The following is an 18,206-nucleotide window of genomic DNA, read 5'->3' as shown; positions in this document are numbered from 1 at the left end:
AGTATGATTACAAAGAAACAATTCTGCATTGGGAAGAAAGTGCTTTTGTTTAATTCTCGTTTGCAATTATTTCCGGGTAAATTAAGGTCACGTTGGATTGGATCTTTTATTTTGACTAATGTGTTTTCTCATGGTGCAGTGGAAATTCGTAGTTTAGCTACAAGAAATGCACTTAAAGTAAATGGGCACCGGTTGAAACCATATTATGAGAACTTCTCTTCGAAAGTCGTAGAAGGAGTTAACCTTGTGGAAGTGCTCCCTATGGAGGAGCCTTAGCATGCGACGAGATAGTCGGGCTGACGACTTTAAACTAAGCGCTAGGTGGGAGGCAACCCACCGTTTTTGTATCTTTATCTTTTTATTTTTAAGCATTTTATCTTTGTTTTTGCATATCATTTGCGAAATTTCCCACCTTGAACTTTACTTTGAATGACTTAATTTACATTGAGGACAATGTAAAGCTTAAGTGTGGGGGAGCATTTATATGTTTGTATAGTTAGTTGATTTGATGCCTTTAGTGAAAAAAATTAAAAAAAAAAAAAAAAATAGAAAAAAAAAAAAAAACTTGCTTGATAAACTCCAAAGTCTAGCAACTTGTGCCTTACACTAATGGAAACATCGTGGTTGTAGGAGTTGAGGAACCCATTAGTAGAGTCTATTCATATGAAAACGAACAAAATATAAGAATAAATAACATGTTAGTTGTCACCACATCTCGGAGTCGTCACCATATCACGTTCTATTTTTATTTTTCCATATTTATCTATTGTTTCTCTGAGTGAATTGGTGGGGCATGAACATCGAATTTTTATCACTGCTAGGATGAAATAGAGTGATTGAGTTACTACGAAAAAAGAAAAAAAAAGACCGACCAATTGACCAAAAGGAATAAATATGACACTTGGATAAAGCAATATCTGTGTGTTCTCCCTGTTTCCGTCGCCTAAGCAAGCGTGGAATGCAGGATCCAAGGGAATTATGATGTAATCTGCTGACAAGAAACATGCGCTTGGATCCACAAGATCCAATCATGATGTCAAAAAAAAAAGAAAAAAAAAATATTATTATTGTGTTGAATAATCAATCACTGGTTCTCTTGTATATGCCAATGAATTGATTTAGAATTAAGTTTGTCGACCGCTGGTTCCCTTGTATATGCCAGTCGTGTTGATATTAGTATTCGGACCAGTATCTCAATCCAATAGGATTTTTAGGTTTGTTTTGGCAGTGACCTTCAGACAGATATGGGAAACACCGTTCACCTTCGTCAACAGTTCGCCATCATCTAATTTTTATATCCATCTTCTTAATATTTTCATGTGATTGTGGGTGATTCGATTCCGAGTATTGTGGTTGTGTTAACTTTCTGATAAAGCTTTACTACTAATTTATGAATTGGATTTGAAAGTGGGTACTTCCTCTTGTGATCGTTGATAGTATGCCAAGTATAAAATGGTTAGTGTCATTCACAGATTCTTCACAGGTAGATGGATTTTGGAAGTAAAAGGTTTTGTAGGTAGACCTCTTGTAAACCTTCACGAGACTATAACTCGTCCACTAGGGACACCTAGGGGTTCAAAGGCCTGTTATTCATGCTAAGAGTAACCGTAGCCTCGACGAGACGGAGTTGTATGTATATTTTAGAATTATTTTGGTTGATTTGCTCGAGGACTAGCAAAGTCTAAGTGTGGGGGAATTTGATAGGTGTCTAAAACACCTTGATATTTATCTATTTTTTATGCTTTCTTTTCTAAGTTTTCTTGTGGATTATGTATCTTATGTTTGTTTTTGAGTATTTAGGTACTTTGGAGTCATTTGTAACAAAAGAAGAAGAACAAGGCAAAAAGATGCAAATGGTGTTTGAGGCGAAATTATTTCTCATTATTTGCTTTTATTTCTTCATCTCTGTCTGAAAAGCATGTCGGTTTTAGTGATGCAAATATATGTCTGAAAAGCACGACTGCTTTAGTGATGAAGAGAAATTGTAGAGAAGAAGTGGATATGAGAAGTAAGAGACGGCTGCTGTTGGTGGAAGAATTCAAAGAAGAAGAAAGCGTTTATTTGGAGCAAGAAGGACAAACACATATTTTCATGTGCAGTGGTTACTGGGAGCAGAGCGGAGCCGAGCCAAGCCGAGCCAGCGATAGGAGACAACCATTACAGCTTAGGCTAGAGAAGTAAGGAAAAGACATTCTTTGTGGGCCCTTATCTATTTCATCCAGGTGGCTGTATCAACTTGCATTTTCTCACATATGGGCTTGGTGGATTTTCATCTTTTGGACCTTTGAAGACTTGACCTAAGAAGAGACATAAAAGGGAGGATTTTGACAACTTTGTGGATAACGTATTATTCTTTAAGCTAAGGAGAGAGACGCTTTTGTTTACCCAACTAGGGTTTGCTTTCATATTTATTTTTCATCTTCTTTATTTGATTATTGATGATGATGAACTCCATAGCTATGAGTAGCTAAATATTATTTTATTCGTTAAGGATGTAGTCCTATATCTACAACTTGTGCTTGATTAATGCATTAGTTTTCTCTCTTGATTATCGTTCAAATATCTATTGTTTATAATCACATGATTGATGTATTGTGATAGGACTTAGATGTTTGGTTAGTTAAGTGTCCAATTAATTGAACTTGTATCCTTGTCCATAGCTATTTTAGGGTTTTTCATCAAGCGATAACCCCGAATACAAGAGCATGATATGATTACGGTTTGTAGTGACACACTCTTGTAATCATATGTAGAGTTTGACCTTTGTCCGAATTGTCATGCGCAATGTATGACAATTGCATTGATTAGCCTATTTCCAAGACTTAATGCTCCTAGGAATTGAACTTAATTAGCGCAAGGCGTTAGGTTATTCTTTAGGTAGAATTCACATACGCAGCTCTAATGTGTATGTTGATGAACTTAGGAAATTAATAGATTATCGTGCTCTCTTGGTTCTCTAGGCTTTTGATAATAAAAGAGATTAAATTGTAATTCTAATCATGAATGCAAGCACTTGTTTAAGATAGAAGATGAATTCCTTGACCAATATCTTTCTCTCATTGATTACATTCTACTATTTACTTTGCTTTTAATTTAATTCATATTGCTTTATAAAATCAGAAATCCCCCTAATTGGTTACTTAGGAAATTGAATACTTAATAGCTACAATCGCCTCAATGTGGAAACGAACTCTTTCTTATCATATACTTTAGGAAAGTGAAATTAATTTTGATGCATACGACAACGATCAATTGCTAAGTGAAATATTGGGTGGTGTTGTTAGACCCCCACTTTTTCAAGAGTTTAGATTACATAACCAATGGTGGACATAAGCACTGTTGTGGAAACACAATTATGTAAAAGTCCTATTCCTTGAACCAAAGTTTTCGAACTTTGTTGATCAAGAGAACCGGAAGAATGGCAAGTGCCAAGTCCGCGAACTCAATCCGCAAACTGCCGAAGTTCTCAAACCCGAGAATTTCTGCTGGAGTTGACAAACTACTTGCGTGAAGCTAAGTCCGCGAACTCATTCAGCGAACCCAGTCCGCGAACCGGCGAAGTTCTCATCCCGAGAATTTCTTCTGGAGTTTGTAAACTCTGTCCGGTATCTTAAGTCCGCGAACCTAGTTAGCGAACTTGAGAAGGTTATATATCTAAAGATGATTTATGAACTTAAACTTAAAAAGACTAAGGAATGCTATTTGCAAACCACGGCTATAAAAGTTCATGAACCGATTCGAGTGAATCAAATCATCTTTGCTTCAATTGTGTCTTGTTTAGTTACATAAGATTTCCTTGCAATTGAAAAACTCTCTAACTAGTTCATTTGAGTCATATGAACTAGTTATGGTGAGGAAGAACATGGTTGATATGAAATGCTCATATGGCTAACCTTTTGGTTGACTATTGTTGAACCAACAATGTACACGTTTGGGTACGGTTAACAAACCTAGAAGCGTGCATTTCATTTGTGTATAACAAGCTAAGTTTTCGATCTAACGGTTGAGAAATATTAGCTTGAATCTAAATCAGGTTTTCATCTAACGGTGGATATTAATTGCGTTGTTACCAAGGAAAAACCCTGATTTGAAAGACTATATAAGGGGACATCTAGCAACTCTGCAAAACTAATCCCCACACCTTACGTGTGATACTAGTTTGCATGCTAGAGTCGGTTCTCCTTTAACCTTTGGTTTTCTTCTTCTAAAACCAGGTTGAACGACTTAAAGACTTCATAGGGATTGTGAAGCTAGACCGATACTACTTTTATCGTAGTTGTGTGATCTGATCTTGCATCTTCTATCATACGAGTACAATCATATTGATTGGCTAGAGATTGATATCTCCGATAGGCAAGATATAAAAAGTAATCACAAAATCTTCGTCTCATCGTTTGTGATTCCACAACATCTTGTTTCGCTACCATACGATTAAGATTGTTGTGAGGTGATTGATAACTCTAGGCTGTTCTTTGGGAATATAAGACCGGATTATCAATTGGTTCCTGTTCACCTTGATTATTATCAAAAGACGGAACAAAAACTTTAGGGTTTTTCTGTGGGAGACAGATTGATCCTTTGATAGACTTGTCTGTGTGAGACAAATTTGTTTATTGTCAAAGCCTGCGATTTTTGGTCGTAGCAACTCTTAGTTTTGGGTGAGATCAGCTAAGGGAATCAAGTGCGCAGTATCCTGCTGGGATCAGAGGCGTAGGGAGTGCAACTGTACCTTGGATTAGTGGGAGACTGATTGGGGTTCAACTACAGTTCAGTCCGAAGTTAGCTTGGAGTAGGCTAGTGTCTGTAGCGGCTTAATACAGTGTGTATTCAATCTGGACTAGGTCCCGGGGTTTTTCTGCATTTGCGGTTTCCTCGTTAAAAAAATTTCCGGTGTTTGTGTTATTTCAATTTTCGCATTATATTGTTTTATCTTTATAATTGAAATAATATAGGTTGTGCGTTTAGATCATCAATTAGTGTAATCCAACCTTTGGTTGTTGATTTTCATTGATTGATCCTTGGACATTGGTCTTTGTTACCGTCCAAGTTATTCCTTGTGTTTGATTAAAGACTCGCTGATTTCTATTAGCTTGAGTAAATCAAAACAAGAGAGAGATATTAACTCCTTGAGATACTTTTACCTAGATTGAGTCTGACTGTCTAGTTGATTCTCTAGAAAGTGTTTCTGAGTTAGTCCATACAGATTGCTAAGCGAAATATTGGGTGGTGTTGTTAGACCCCCACTTTTTCAATTGGTGTCAGAGCAGGAAAACACGTTTAAGACCTTACAAGTCTGTGTTTGTAGCAATCTGAGTCTGAGGACAAAATATCTTACGTATACCAAAATGCCTCTTAAAGCTTTCAACTATGTCAAGTGTCTCGGAAATACCTCAAAGGATTATTCCTTAGTTGATTCTTCCGAATCCCGAGGTAGGAAGACTGTCTCATCTTGTGTTGACCACTCTTCATCCAATGAGACATTGGACACAATGGAAAAATCTGAAATGGATCTCACAAGGATTTCAAAAAATTCTACTGAGTTTGTTGATCTTCAGAATCATGATCAACTCATCGATGAAGTTGAAAAGTCTATTGATCGAGAACGCGTACTCTATAACATCATAGAGTCATTCTCTAAGAATATTGAGAAACTTCTTCAAGAAAATAATCTACAACGTGATAAAATTTGTGATCTTGAAAATATTATCAAAGAAGGCTCAATTAGAGAAAAACGTTTGATCAAGACGCATTCATCTGATCTTGAGAGATTTCGTGTTGAGAAAGAAAAGCTAGAAGCATCACTTTCACTAGCCCATGAACAGTGTATGACCTTGGAAAAGGAAAACTCTGTCTTAAGGAAAAATTCTTCTGTTCCAACTGTTCCTCTTGACATGTAGTACATGAAGAAATATCCTCCAAAAGAAGATTGTGTCGAGAAAAGTTTATATAACGTACAATTTTCTCACAGGGCTGAAAAGTTAAAACAGATGCTAACCGTTGCGTCTTCTCCACGAACCTGTACCTTCTGTGGAAAAGGAAATCACTATGTTATCCGTTGTTTTGCCAGGAAGAAATTTTTTTCTAAACTTCACAATTTGCTTCTTTCCACTGCCAATGGAGTAAATAGTCAAACGACTACTGCAGTAAACCTTTTGCTCACAGGAAACCAGTCATCTTATAAAAATGATCTCTTTCCTAGAAATCATTACAAGACTTTGGTGCATTCCAGTGGTATAAATTCTTGTGCTACTAATGAAAGCATGTCATGTGCTTATAAGAACAACTCTGGTAAATCTAAGTCTAGAGTATGGAGACCCATTTCGGAAAATCCCCTAGAAACAATCTCTAGAGGTCCTAGACTTTTTAATAAGAAAGGATCTTCTCCTGGGCTTCCAGGAAGGGATGTGAAATATTTTCGTAAGTTTGGAACTGCCAAGGAAAGACAAGAAATGCTGAGATCAGATATCCTGGTGGAAATCACAACTATTCTCTCAGAACCTATGGTGAGACTATGTCTCCCTCTGCTACCTAGTAGCAGAAAGTTCCATTCTTGTATCTAACTTGAGAGATACAAGGATGATGTTTGAGAGATGCTCAAGTATTTAGATGATTTTCATCAGTTTGTATGTTGATATCTTATGTAAGTTTCTAGTTATCTCTTTTATTATTGGGATCTTTTGGGGATGGAGACTTTTTGAAAGCAACACAGTGTGCAGTGTTCCTGGTTGGGTCCATTTATTTTGGCAACGGCTTTGTCCACGAGCGTCCATATCTCCTCAAGGAACTCTAGGGTTTCTATCTAGGGTGTACACGTGAACATATATATATCTTATTTATGCGTTCATTAATCTTCAGAAAGGGACTCGATGGAAACTGTTCCCAAAGAAGAAGTTAACCCTATTGTAGAGGATGACCTCAAAGGAAGTGATTCTGGTCAAGAGTTTATTCTGAAGAAAATGCTTGAAAGGAAAGAGTATAACTCTTGGATTGGAGAATCTGTCAAGGATTTAATTCTCGTTCAGAATGAAGTAAAGAACAAGCTTACTAACCTTCAACTGCAAATAAACCAGCTTATTGATGGACATGCAAAAATCCTTGGTACTCATAATATCTTGATCAGGAATCAGAAGAAAGTTATTCTTGACTGCGCTAAGGCTCGACATTTTGCTCGCATTGTTGTTCAAAAAACTAACGTTCTAACTCATGAACATGGTGTCTCTACGGTCAACAAGATCAAGGATATCAGTGATTCCTATTTCGATGGACCATTCCAAAGGTATGAAATCATTAAGGAAAACTGAGGTTATTTTTTTGTTGCCTAGTATGTCTTCTTTTTGGTTTCATTGGAAGAATAACTAGTGCTTGAATAACGATGATTGTGACTACACATAGCTATTATTTTCATCTTCATATTTTTAGGTTTTTGGTTTAATTTCTAAAACTATTTGGAGGATGATGTTTTGTAGTATTTAATCTTTATGATTTGTTATATTGCTATTTGTTATGGGGTATTGGTGTTTACGTCAGTGAACTATGTTGTCCCATATTTTGTCAGAAGTAAAGTCGTTCATGATCGGTATTCGTTTATTGATTAAGGAATGAATGGACTTTTGGCATATACAAAAGTTAAGCCTATATTGTCAATTTTTGATGGAAGATAGGTTTGAAAATTTTGTGTCCAAGGATTATTGCTATTGTATATTCTTGTGCAAATGAATGAATCCTTGTGTATTCCACAATATTGATCTTCACTGATCCATATTTTATGTAATACTGTGAGGATCTGTAATGTGTCTTATGTTGAGCACGATACAACCAAGTTGATTAATTTCTTATTAGCTTTGTTGGTTGTTCGGTAAGGTACTTTATGTTGAGAATTTAGAACTAAATTAATCATCTTGTTGGTTATTTAATTATTATTCCATAAGTTTCTCTTGTTTTGAGTATATGAACGATTAAGCCAATCACTCTCTTGTATGGTTAACTTAGTCATTGCTCCGTAAGTTTAATTATGTTGAGCACTATCAATTAAATTGATCACTTTTTGTGTTTAATTTGATTATGTATTCCGATTAAATTAATCATGGGTTTACTTATGATTGATTTGATTGAGTTTTTGGATATAAAAAATCATTCTTATGGTTTTGGTGTCCAATAAAATCCTTCTTTTCTCTTGGAATTAAGGTCGCTCGTTGTTGTTCTTTCGGGAATGACATCAAATGGGGGAGAGTTCTTTTCAACTTGTGCTTAATGGTCATATCTTGAGGGGTGTGCAGCTGTGGAATTTTAGAGGGGTTATCTTGTATCTTTAAACTCCTTGATGAATGCTGTTAGCTTTGGCTATATGATTGCATCTAAATAAGATGATGTGTGTTTCTTTCTCTCAGTCATGAAATGTCTCTTACGGAAATTTCATTATGATCCCATTCTTGTACCTTTGCCAATTTTATTGACAAAAAGGGGGAGAATTAATATGTAGTTCACATTACAAATACATATGGTTTTAGGATCATTCTGTAAGGGGGAGTGGTTTCCATGTTAGATGGAGTATTGACTAAGGAGGAGTGATACATATCACCATAGTATTATTGTTGAAGTTGTGATACCATTGAACTTTGACACTGTGTAATAATACTATGACACTGTATAACAATGATCGAGAATTATGTTTTCTCATTGTTATAGCTACGGATCTTCAACAATGGTGATGCTAAACTTACAACCTTTGGGATCATTGGAGTACTTGGAAGTGACGAAGATTTCGAGGAATGTTGAAGACTAGACATGTGGAATAGGAGCTACTAAAGTTTCATTATCCTTTTTGTATTCCATATGTATTGATATTTTTGTCACTAAAATTGACAAAGGGGGAGATTGTTAGAGCATTGCTCGGTCGAACTCGCATGCGTTGTTATCTCAAGCATGTTTGTCAATGTTAGTGATCAAAACTATAAGTCTTGATTTCTAGTCTACTATAGCTAAGTCTCGGACTAGGATAGTAAGTGTAGTTGAGCTCAAGGACTCCATGGCGATTCATCATACAAGACGAAGATCTACTCAAGGAACCGGTGGAACTTCTCGACAAAAAGGTATGTGGAGACTTGAACTTATCTGTCACTCAAAAGTCTATCTATTCTATCTCTTACTCTTTGAGACAAAAAGTCGTATGCTATAATATATACTATGATTATACACATTTGGTATTTTGGGCCGAGTATACCTCACCTATCTATATCTCGAAATACGTGTTGGTAAGCTTTTCGCTTCAACCAACTTTATTTTTACCTAGTGACGAAAGTCATGATATGTTTCAATCACTTTGAAAATTGCTTTGACGATGGTGTAACAACTATATAACGTCCTCTAAGAATGTTTCAATGATTGGAATGAGAGTTTATATTACATAACCAATGGTGGACATAAGAATTGTTTTGGAAACACGGTTATGTAAAAGTCCTATTCCTTGAACCAAAGTTTTCGAACTTTGTTGATCAAGAGAACCGGAAGAATGACAAGTGCCAAGTTCGCGAACTCAGTCCGCGAACTGACGAAGTTCTCAAACCCGAGAATTTCTGCCGGAGTTGACAAACTACTTGCGTGAAGCTAAGTCCGCGAACCGGCGAAGTTCTCATCCCGAGAATTTCTGCTGGAGTTTGTAAACTCTGTCTGGTATCTTAAGTCCGCGAACCTAGTCTGCGAACTTGAGAAGGTTATATATATAAAGATGATTTCTGAACTTAAACTTAAAAAGACTAAAGAATGCTCTTTGCAAACTGTGGCTATAAAATTTCATGAACCGATTCGAGTGAATCAAATCATCTTTGCTTCAATTGTGTCTTATGTAGTTACATAAGATTTCCTTGCAATTGAACAACTCTCTAACTAGTTCATTTGAGTCATATGAACTAGTTATGGTGAAGAAGAACATGGTTGATGTGAAATGCTCATATGGCTAACCTTTTGGTTGACTATTGTTGAACCAACAATGTACATGTTTGGGTACGGTTAACAAACCTAGAAGCGTGCATTTCATTTGTGTATAACAAGCTAAGTTTTCGATCTCACGGTTGAGAAATATTAACTTGAATCTAAATCAAGTTTTCATCTAACGGTGGATATTGATTGCTTTGTTACCAAGGAAAAACCCTGATTTGAAAGACTATATAAAGGGACATCTAGCAACTCTGCAAAACTAATCCCCACTCCTTACGTGTGATACTATTTTGCGTGCTAGAGTCGGTTCTCCTTTAAACTTTAGTTTTCTTCTTCTAAAACCAGGTTAAACGACTTAAAGACTTCATTGGGATTGTGAAGCCAGACCGATACTACTTTTATCATAGTTGTGTGATCTGATATTGCATCTTCTATCGTACGAGTACAATCATATTTATTGGCTTGAGATTGATATCTCCAATAGGAAAGATATAAAAAATAATCACAAACATCTTCGTCTCATCGTTTGTGATTCCACAATATCTTGTTTCGCTACCATACGATTAAGATTGTTGTGAGGTGATTGATAACTCTAGGCTGTTCTTCGAGAATATAAGACCGGATTATTAATTGGTTCATGTTTACCTTGATTATTATCAAAAGACGGAACAAAAACTTTAGGGTTTTTATGTGGGAGACAGATTGATCCTTTGATAGACTTGTCTGTGTGAGACAAATTTGTTTATTGTCAAAGCCTGCGATTTTGGGTCGTAGCAACCCTTAGTTGTGGGTGAGATCAGCTAAGGGAATCAAGTGCGCAGTATCCTGCTGGGATCAGAGGCGTAGGGAGTGCAACTGTACCTTGGATCAGTGGGAGACTGATTGGGGTTCAACTACAGTCCAGTCCGAAGTTAGCTTGGAGCAGGCTAGTGTCTGTAGCGGCTTAATGCAGTGTGTATGCAATCTGGACTAGGTCCCGGGGTTTTTCTGCATTTGTGATTTCCTCGTTAACAAAATTTCTGGTGTTTGTGTTATGTCAATTTCCGCATTATATTGTTTTATCTTTATAATTGAAATAATACAGGTTGTGCGTTTAGATCATCAATTAGTATAATCCAACCTTTGGTTGTTGATTGTCATTGATTGATCCATGGACATTGGTCTTTGGTACCGTCCAAGTTATTCCTTGTGTTTGATTAAAGACTCGCTGATTTCTATTAGCTTGAGTAAATTAAAACAAAAGAGAGATATTAACTCCTTGAGATACTTTTACCTAGATTGAGTCTGACTGTCTAGTTGATTCTCTAGAAAGTGTTTCGGAGTTAGTCCATACAGATTGCTAAGCGAAATATTGGGTGGTGTTGTTATACCCCCGCTTTTTCAGGTAGTATGAAGCTTACTGAAATATGAGAAAAACCACTGATCCGAACTCTCTCTCAAAGCATTGGTTGAAAGAGTATTTCTTTTCGGAATATTGTGTAGGTTTGGGTGAGAAATTAAGCTTGATTGACTCATTCTTCTAGTGAGATTTTCAATAGCTTTTGTTGGGCTTTGGGTTGTCGAGAGATTATGATTTCCTTCCATGATGACTGAAGTATACGTCATAATAAGTCTGTAATCAATGGAATGCCAACTAGGTTTATGAGAAATGGATGGAAAAAAGATGATGGTAACAAGGCATAATATACCAAAGAATTTGGGAATGATGTTGCAATCACGGCAATCGTTACTCTGAAAAATAACGGTTTCCATAATGATAAAGATAATTGCACAATTTTATGACAAAACGTGCGAAAATATTGGGGGTAATAATTGGATAGTCTGCACCAAAAAGGCAAGTAGATGAGCAAGTTGACTCGGTATTGGATGGAACTCTCTTGTCACGACTGCTTCGAGAGCAAAACTCCAATCGCAAAACTGCTGATGGAGGAATATCTGCAAGATAATAAAGAAAAATTAGTTTTCCATGAAGGAAATGGTTGAAATTTAAAAAGAAAACAGACAAAAAATATTAGAGAATACATAGAATAACGATTTTGGAAACTAAAGAAGGTAAAAACTTTTAAAAAAAATAAAAAAAATTGTAGAGTATATTAGAAAAAGGGAAGGAAATCTATATTAGATTAGGACAAGAGATTTGTGAATTAAAAGAGAAAAAGAGTAAAGGTTGTATCGAATATAAAACCATAAGAAGAAAGAATTAAGAGAAAAAATATATAAAAATCTTCTTCCAAAATCTAAATTCAGGAATCACCAATGAGAAAATGTTGAGATGATATCATTCTTATTGATGATTGAAGAAAATTTATCGGATATTTGATTTGATTGTATTATAAAAATTACTGAGTTGAAACGAGTAAGAAGACCGATCCGCAGAGTTTCTCTTACATCCAGGAACATTTGATTTGTTGACAAAAGATGCTAGATTAGCCGAGGGTTCATGTTAGAGCATAGCTCGGTCGACCTCGCATGCGTTGCTATATCAAGCATGTTTGTCAATGTTAGTGATCAAAACTATGAGTCTTGATTTCTAGTCTACATAGTTAAGTCTCGGACTAGGATAGAAAAGTGTAGTTGAGCTCAAGGACTTCATGGACATTCATCATACAACTACGAAGATCTACTCAAGGAACCGTGGAACTTAATCAACAAAAAGGTATGTGGTGACTTGAACTTATCTATCACTCAAAAGTCTATCTCTTCTATCTCCTACTTCTTATGAGACAAAATTCGTATGCTATATAGACTGGATCATACACATTTGATATTTCGAGCCGAGTATATCTCGCCTATCTAAATCTCGAAATCATGTGTTGGTAAAGCGTTTCGCTTTTATCGGATTTATTTTCACCTAATGACGAAAGTCATAATGTTTCAATCACTTTGAAAATCGCTTTGACGAGAAATAGTGTAACAACTATATAACGTCCTCTAAGAATGTTTCAATGGTTGGAATGAGAGTTTAGGTCAATATAACCAATGATGGATATAAGCATCGTGTGGTAACACATATGTGCATAAGTCCTATTCCTTAATCCGAAGTTTGCGAACTTTATTGATTGAGAGAAACTGGAGGAATTGGCTTTGCCAAGTCCGCGAACTCAGTTTGCGAACTCAGTCCGCGAACTGATGAAAGTTCTCTTACCGAGAATTTCTGCTGGGATTTTCCAAAAACTCGTTTGCGTGTTTAGTCCGCGAACTGGCGGAAGTCTCCTTGCCGATATTTTCTGCTGAGTTTGGAAAACTCTGTCGGTTGCCTTAATTCCGCGAAATTTTTTGCGTACTTGAGTGGGTTATGATCTAAAGATGTGCTCTGAACATGAAACTTAAATTACTAAGGAATGCAGTATGCAAACCGTGGCTATAAAGTTCATGATCCGATTCAAATCGAATCGAATCATCTTTGTTTCAATTTTGTCTTGTGTAGTTACATAAGATCTCATAGCAATTGAACAACTCTCTAACTAGTTCATTTGAGTCAATTGAACTAGTTATGGTGAAGAAGAACAAGGTTAATATGAAATGCTCATATGGTCAACCTTTTGGGTTACTGTGTTGAACCAACATACACGTACACGTTTGGGAACGGTTTTTACAAACCCAGTAAACGTATATCTTAAGTGTGTGTGACAAGCTAAGTTTTCGATCTAACGGTTGCGAAATATTAGCTTGAATCTAAATCAGGTTTTCATCTAACGGTGAATATTGATTGCTTTGTACCTAAGGCAAAACCCTGATTTGAAAACTATATAAAGGAGACATCTAGCATTGGGAAAAACTAATCCCTACACGTTTGTGTGATACTAGTGCGCTCGCTAGAGTCGATTCTCCTCTAACCTTTGGTTTTCTTCTCTAAAACCAGGTTAACGACTTAAAGACTTCATTGGGATTTTGAAGCCAGACCGATACTACTTTTATCGTAGTTGTGTGATCTGATCTTGCATCTTATATCGTACGAGTACAATCATATTGATTGGCTTGAGATCGTGAGAGTTCTCCGATAGGCAAGATAAAGAAGTCACAAACATCTTCGTCTCACTGTTTGTGATTCCTCGACGTCCTCTTGTTTATACAAGTAAGACTGTTGAGAGGTGATTGATTAATCTAGGCTATTCTTCGGGAATATAAGACCATATTATCAATTGGTTCCTGTTCGCCTTGATTTCATATCATAAGACAGAACAAAAACCTGGGTTTCTTTCGTGGGAGACAGATTTATCCTTTGATAGACTTTTCTGTGTGATACAGATTTGTTTATTATCAAGTTTGCGATTTTGGGTTGCAGCAACTCTTAGTTGCGGGTGAGATCATCTAAGGGAATCAAGTGCGCAGTGTCCTGCTGGGATCAGAGGCGTAGGGAGTACAATTGTACCTTGAATTAGTGGGAGACTGATTGGGGTTCAACTATAGTCCAGTCCGAAGTTAGCTTGGAGTAGGTTAGTATCTGTAGTGGCTTAATACAGTGTGTATTCAATCTGGACTAGGTCCCAGGGTTTTTCTGCATTTGCGGTTTCCTCGTTAACAAAATCTGGTGTCTGTGTTATTTCTTTTCCGCATTATATTTTTTTATATAATTGAAATAATACAGGTTGTGCGTTTGTGATCATCAATTGGAAATCCGACCTTTGGTTGTTGATTGATCCTTGAACATTGGTCTTTGGTACCGTCCAAGTATTCCTTGTGTTTGATTAGGACTCGCTGATTTCTATTAGCTTGAGTAATATCAAAAACAAGAGAGAGATATTAACTCCTTGAGATACTTTTATCTAGATTGAGTCTGACTGTCTAGTTGATTCTCTAGCAAAGTATTTCGGAGTTAGTCCATACAGATTGCTAAGCGAAATATTGGGTGGTGTTGTTAGACCCCCGCTTTTTCAATTGGTATCAGAGCATGCAAACACGTTAAAGACCTTATAAGTCTGTGTTTGTAGCGATCTGATTATGGACGAGTCTATCTCTAATAACGTACCATTTCAGAAATTACCAGATGATTCTAAAAGCTTGGATTCACCTGAGAGAACTGTCACATCTAAGTCAATATCCAAACATTCTCTTGATGTAAAAACTTTTGATTGGGAAACTCTCCTAGAAGAACAGTTGGATGAACTTTCTGATGAAGGTGATTCAGATATTGATAGAGATGTTGATGAGGAAGTCGCAGAGTATGTTAAGTTTTTGGATTCGTGGAATATGAAGAAGATTACAACTTCTCATGTCACACCTCTTCTGACTCCTCTCTGTCGAGAAAACAAGAAATTGAGAAGATGTTACGCAGGTGTTTATTTTTCTAATCGTTCTACCGAATCGATCCTCAAGGATTCTAAGGAAAACCTACGTATGAAGTCACTTGAATGTGATAATCTTTATCAAAAGTACTTTTTGTTGGAAGAGAAACTTGCAAAATCTGAAGCAAGGTTTAAGTCCCAGCAAACAAGTTTTGACGTCAGAGAAAGCGCTTATCTCACTCGAGAAAAACGCCTTGAGGTTGATTTAGCTGCTGCTCTTGATAAAATCAAGATGTTGGAAGATGACTTGAAAAAGTTCAATACTAGTTCAAGCAAATTAACCACTATGCTAGGAGCAAGTAAAAATCATCGTGATACACGAGGATTGGGCTATAAGGGAATAGATGCTCCAAGTACTAGCAAAGAGGTAAAATTTGTCAAGGCTAGTGATTCTTCTCAACAAAAGGTTTCCACTAACGGTAAAAGTGAAATACCTTCTCCGGCAGTTAAGGTTCAAAAGAGCAAAGTTTATCAACCTCCAAAGTTAGCACACACGAATCGAGGTAAGAACATTCCTTACGCTTGACACTATTGCGGAAATAAAGGTCACCTGGAAAGGAGATGTTGTTTCCGTATAAGGAATGAGAAACTTCATGATGTTCTTGTTTGGGCATCACAAGAAGTTGTGAAACCAAGATCATACGTTAAGACTGATCCGCTTAACATTACAGGTTGTAATTGTCCAACCTTTAGGCAAAGGAATCAGCGCTATGATAGAACTAGATTTTCCTATAAACGTCGTACGAATCCTTTTCATAATCATAATGGTTATCAAAAGGATAACTTCGTAAAGACGAAGACAAGATCCGATGCTCCCAATTGGAGAAAGACTAACTTGCAAAAGAATAGTCAATCCAATTCTCTTCCAAGAATTCTAGAAGAGAGTGATGGGAAGAAGGTTCTGACTGTTTCTAAACGTACTCAGAAGTGGATACTGAAGAAATACAATGATGTTTTGAGTGTGAAAAGGAATGATCTTCCAGGAAACTCCATGACTATGGAAAAGGCAGTATCCATGATGTTGGAACTTAACAAGTTTTTTGGAAAAATGGAATTCGATGTGAAAGGTTCTAAAAGTGATCTCTTTCATGATAATCCAAAGGTCACTTGTGGTGAGCAAGACTTTGTTCACCCCAACGCAACTTGATTGTGTTGGAAGTGCATCCTCACCAACGAATGCCCTGCTTTGTATACGGTGAGGGAAGCACAAAAATTGGGGCACACAGATTATGTTCGGTAAGGCGGTAGAATTCGATTGGATTCATCTAAAAAGGTATGTCTATAAACTTGAGCAAGATTTGTACTTTTATTTGCTTAGAATACTTATAATAATCTTGCTTATCGTTCATTTATACCTAACTTGATATGTATTTAAGGTTCTTAAATGTTTAGGTTTGAAAATAATAGTTCGGGATGTTTGGACTACATGATACACATACCAAGTATGCATAACAACATTTAAAATCAAAATCCAGGGGTTTAAGTTCGCAAACCCGTATGCATACTTGACGTCGATATTCGGTAAACTTGTTTTGGCCGTAACTTCTTCGTCCGAACTCGGATTTACCTCATTATTTTTGCATTCTCTTCTTTATTGAATTCCCTTCAAATTGGAGATGAGAATTGTTGAATTTGGATGAGTTAATATTGGTCTTTTTCCTGTCTCTTGTTTTTTAGTCTTTGCTCCATTTCGTTGCACTTGTTCTATTCTCTTGGACTTGGGCACTGGAATTCTTGGAGAAATCCTATTCTAAGATATTTTGTGGCTGTTACAAGATTGATGTTGGTGAATCACAAAGAAGGAAGTTAGAGAATGGGAAGTAGTTCACATTGCTATATATTCTTGAGTGTTCACAATCATCTCATGTGAACTACGGTGCATAGTCGTCAATGACTTTGTATGTTCTTCTTTGTTAAGGAAATCTTTTTATACGCTTTTGGTAACCACTCTTGGTATAAATCCGTGCGAAAAAAATTGATTCTACCTTCTAAGGCAAAGATTGTTATTGCAGTATTAATCTTTATGATTTTGTGATATTGCAATTGTTTATGGGATATGTATTGTTTGCATCCGTGAACTTGAAGGTCCCATATGTTGTCAAAAGTAAAGTCGTTCATAAATTGATATTCGTATTGATGAAAGGACGAATAGACTTTTGACATTTACAAAAGTTAAAGCCTATATTGTCATTTATTTGATGGAAAATAGGGTAAAATCTTTTGTGTGACAAGGATAAAGTCTATTATGTCATTATGCATATAGTGATGGAAAGATAGAATAGATCCTTGTATGTATTCCACGGTATTTATCTTCATTGATCCATTCTTTTTGTATTACTGTGAGGATCCGTAATGTGTCTTATGTCGAGCACGATATAACTAAGTTGATTATTTTGTGATTAACTTTGTTGGTTGTTCCGTAAGGTACTTTATGTCGAGCATCTTTGAACTAAATTAATCATCTTGGTTGGTTATTTAGTTATTTGCTCCGAAATTCTTCTTTTGTCGAGCGACAATTAAATTGATTACTTCTATGATTAGTTTGGTTGTGTTTTCCAATTAGATTAATATAGGTTCTCTTGTAATTAGTCTAGTTGAGTATTCATATATTCCACAAGTCCTTGTGTTGAGTATATGAACGGCTATACTAATCATGTTCTATTGGTTAATGTAGTCGTATATTCCGTAAGGTTTTCTTTATGTTGAGTATGTGAACGATTAAGTTAGTTATATCCGTATGATTACCTTAGTCGTAGATTCGTAAGTTTACTTATATTGAGCACAATCAATTAAATTGATCACTTTTGTGGTTTTGATTTAGTTGCGTATTCCAATTAAATTAATCATGGGTTTTCTTGTGATTAATTTGATTGAGTTTTGGATATAGAAAATCATTCCTATGGTTTTTGGTGTCCAATTAAAAATCCTTCTTTTCTTTCGAAATTAAGACCGCTCTTGTTGTTCTTTCGGGAATGACATCAATTTCTT

Source organism: Papaver somniferum, chromosome 9 (genome assembly GCF_003573695.1).
Source record: "Papaver somniferum cultivar HN1 chromosome 9, ASM357369v1, whole genome shotgun sequence".
In the NCBI taxonomy this organism is placed as follows: domain Eukaryota; kingdom Viridiplantae; phylum Streptophyta; class Magnoliopsida; order Ranunculales; family Papaveraceae; genus Papaver; species Papaver somniferum.
This window is presented reverse-complemented; position numbering follows the sequence as displayed.